Raw genomic sequence first — 3,770 nt, 5'->3', positions numbered from 1 at the left:
GGGAGAGAGAGAGAGAGAGAGAGAGAGAGAGAGAGAGAGAGAGAGGAGAGAATCCCAAGCAGACTCCATGCTCAGTGTGGAGCCCGATGTGGGGCTCAATCCCATGACCCTGGGATCAGGACCTGAGCCAAAATCAATAATCGGACACTCAACCAACTGAGCCACCAGGTGCCCCAACACTGCCTCACTTTAAAATATGAAGGCAGCTAAAACTTACCAAACATTTAAGGAAAACATCTAATATGAAAGGCCAACACCAAAACAAGCAATTTAGAGGGAACAGAAAGTACACAGAAGGGAAAAAACTTCAAAAATAATCAATTATATCCCTAGAGAGATCAATGAAAAATTAAAAGACATTATATCATGAAACAAGAACAGAATGCAGCAAAAAAGGAACATTTAGAGAACAATAAAGAGCTCTTGGCAATTAAGATTCAATTCAAATACTTTTCTAAGGAGCCGGACTTCGTGCCCTTCCTCTGGAAAGACATGTAAAAGTTATTACCTCATATTGTACTTGCTGCTTTACTTTTCTCCCTTCTATTAAAACTAAATGCCTTGAGTTCAGGGATATCTCTTATTTGTCTTTGTATCCCTAGTGCCTACTGCTGGAGACAAACAGTCAAGCAGAGTTGGGGGACTAGTAACAGACATGGTTTCAAGGGAGCAGGTGCTAAATACCAGTCTGCAGTGGCTCTGCCAGCAGACAGCTCCAGCACCAACTCAAGGAGTCATATATTCAGGGGGAGCACAGAAGCATAAAACATCTGGGGTAACAACAGCCCCTGTGTCCCAACACCTCTTCTTGCTTTCTCAGTTCTAGGGCTTACTTGACTCTTCCTACTTAGCCAATCCATGTGGCTTCAGTGCCCCCACATAGCCTCCTTCCTGTGGGCACTTGCTGAGCTTTTCCAGATACAACCAAGGCAGAGAATTCCAGAGTTCTTTGGAAAGCTGTGTGCCCCAAATTCAAAGGCATTCCTGGATCACCGGTCTGAAAATGAAAACCACTTATGCCACAACCTATAAACTAGCCAATTCATTATGGAGGAAAAAATACACGGAAGAGAATGCTCACTAGGGTTGCTCTCTGAATGGCAGCTGTGGGAAGCAACCCCTGGCACAGAATGCCATGTCAGGGAAATCAAAGGTCCTTCAGGCAGAAAAGAGGAAGTACAGAGGGGCAGCTGGCCACTTATGGTGTGAGTCTGAGCCTCTTGCCCAAAGGCATCTTTATTTGGGAACACTCAGGCCCTGCCCCTTGGATCATCAAGGTTAAAAAGTACTTAAATTATAAACCCTTGGGTAATCAGTCTCCTAAAAAGAAATATTTTGGGCAATAGGGGAGATGCAAGCTAAGGAGAGTACTGAATATGGTGGGTTCCTTATATCCCTGGTTTCCTTTATTCCATGCCCACAAATAACTTCTATTGCCCACAGGGTCATTGAAACAAGAGGCCCTTTCCTGCCTTCCCAAAAAGCAAATAAGGGGAAACCTCCTTATAAGATCTCCTTTGTTCTCCTCTTAACTCCTCTGACAGAGAGAGGATAGAGAACATTCAGCAAGTAGCTTCCCAAAGCCAGCATATAATAGTGCCATGTAACTACTTGATGAAACCATCGTCCCATGCAGGGTGACCAATCATCCTGGCTTACCAAGGACTTCCCTAGGTTTAGCACTCAAAGTTTCATGCCCCTGAAAACCCTTCATTCCTAGGAAAACTGGGATAGTCAGTCACCCTAATGCCATGGTGCCTGACTGGGGCCAGTCCTACACTTATCTCACCCCACAGAGGAAGAAACTCATAATTCTGTTCTCTGAACTTGCTAATGGCCTATAGAATCTGCAAACTTATTTGACCCTTAACTACTGCCTAATATTTTTGGAATATGACTGGAGATCTCAGTATATGAAGTATGTGGAAAGCTGGGTCATAGAGGTTGGGACATCCCCCAGGATCATATAACTAGTGGCAGATCAGGTAGAATCTGGGTTGCCTACTTCAGAAGATTCTAGTCACTAGATGAAGGTTTTTCAATCTTGGTACTATTGACATATTAGGCAAGATAATTCTTTGTTGCAGGGGGCTACCCCATGCATTATAGGATTTTAGTTGCATCATGAACTCTAGCACACTCCTACCCCAGTTGTGACAACCAAAAATGTCTACAGACATTTCCAGATGTCCCCTTAGAGAAAAAAATCACCATGCTTGCAAATCACTATACTAGACCCTTCTGGTTTCCCTGGAACTTTCCAGTGTTCTCTACTCTTTCTTCCCTTCTCACTGCTAGAGGAAAAGAACAAACTTTAATTTTGGCCTTGGACAAACTGACAAATTAAAAGAGTGTGTACCCAGGGATAAAAGGTACAGCATAGGGAATACAATCAATGGTATTATAATAGTGTTGTATGGTGACAGATGGTAGCCATACTTGTGAGCACAGCATAACGTGTAGATTTGTTGAATCACTATGTTGTATGCCTGAAACTAACATAACATTGTGTATCAACTATGCCTCAATAAAAAATAAAATAAAAATAAAAAGAGTGTATACCAATTCATCTCATGGCAACAGATTCCATGCCCAGCCAATTCTCAGTTTGCATGCCAGCAGGAAGATTTTAAGCTCTGTGTGGAGCAGGAAAGCTTATTTATTTATTTATTATTTTAAATGTTTATTTCTGAGAGATAGACAGAGACAGGGGCAGGTGGGGAAGAGAGAGAGGGAGACACAGAATCCGAGGCAGGCTCCAGGCTCCGAGCTGTCAGCACAGAGCCCGACGTGGGGCTAGAACTCACAAACCATGAGATCATGGCCTGAGCTGACGTCGGATGCTCAACCAACTGAGCCACCCAGGTGCCCCTTCCTTATTTATTTTTTAAAAATCATAGCATATTGGGAGATCTTGGACTCTGAGCAAAGCCAATGGATCCTCAGACACTGTTCTTTCACTGCTACCCCAAGTCCCACTGTAGAAGCAGCAAACTGGGTTTGAACTAGTTTGGAGTTTGTTGCTTATTCATCCTGCACCTCCCCAGAAAGAATAAAGAGCAGAGGCCCAAGATACTTGCAAAAAAATAAAAAGATTCATATAATGACTGAATGTGTCAAATTTTTATCTTAGTGAATTCTTTGCCAGGATATGGGAGTAATAGGGTGCCTAGAAGATGCTCTAAAAATAAAGAGCAGAAGTAAAGCATTACAAAGACAATAGGGTTCAGGAAAACACATCTAGTCTGTAAATGGTTCACATCAACACGCTTCTGTTTTTATAAAGAGCTTTAACTGCACTTGAAAGAAATGAAAACTTGGGAGTTGAACCAAAGAGTACCATCTATCTGCTCTCCTTCAGAGCAGAAGAGTCACACAGCAGAATTCCAAACAAACTGAGCGTCACTGGAGACCAGTCTGATGACTACTCTACCCTATTTACTTGTTCAATAGTTGCCATGACAAAATGGCCACACCTAGGCTTTTGGATCAAGAACATGGAATTCTCTGATCCCAAATGCCTGTGATGCATGTCACCACTGCCCGTCTTCCTGTGAATAAGAAAGAAAGAAAGAAAGAAAGAAAGAAAGAAAGAAAGAAAGAAAGAAAAGGAAGGAAAAGAAAGAGAAAAAGAAAAAAGGAAGGAAGGAAAAGAAAGAAAGAAAGAAAGAAAGAGAAAGAAAGAAAGAGAAAGAAAGAAAAGAAGAAAAGAAAAGAAAAGAGAAGAAAAGAAAAGAAAAGAAAAGAAAAGAAAAGAAAAGAAAAGAAAA

General features: G+C 41.8%; 1 protein-coding gene across 8 annotated transcripts in view; it reads right to left on the bottom strand.

Annotated features, from left to right (window-relative positions):
• SRGAP2 (SLIT-ROBO Rho GTPase activating protein 2) overlaps positions 1 to 3,770 on the bottom strand; it is a 235,005-nt gene that overhangs the window by 75,613 nt on the left and 155,622 nt on the right. The window lies entirely within an intron of this gene.

The sequence above is a fragment of the Herpailurus yagouaroundi genome, unplaced genomic scaffold, assembly GCF_014898765.1.
Source record: "Herpailurus yagouaroundi ecotype Mexico unplaced genomic scaffold, PumYag 308, whole genome shotgun sequence".
NCBI classification, from domain to species: Eukaryota; Metazoa; Chordata; class Mammalia; order Carnivora; family Felidae; genus Herpailurus; species Herpailurus yagouaroundi.
This window is presented reverse-complemented; position numbering and strand designations above follow the sequence as displayed.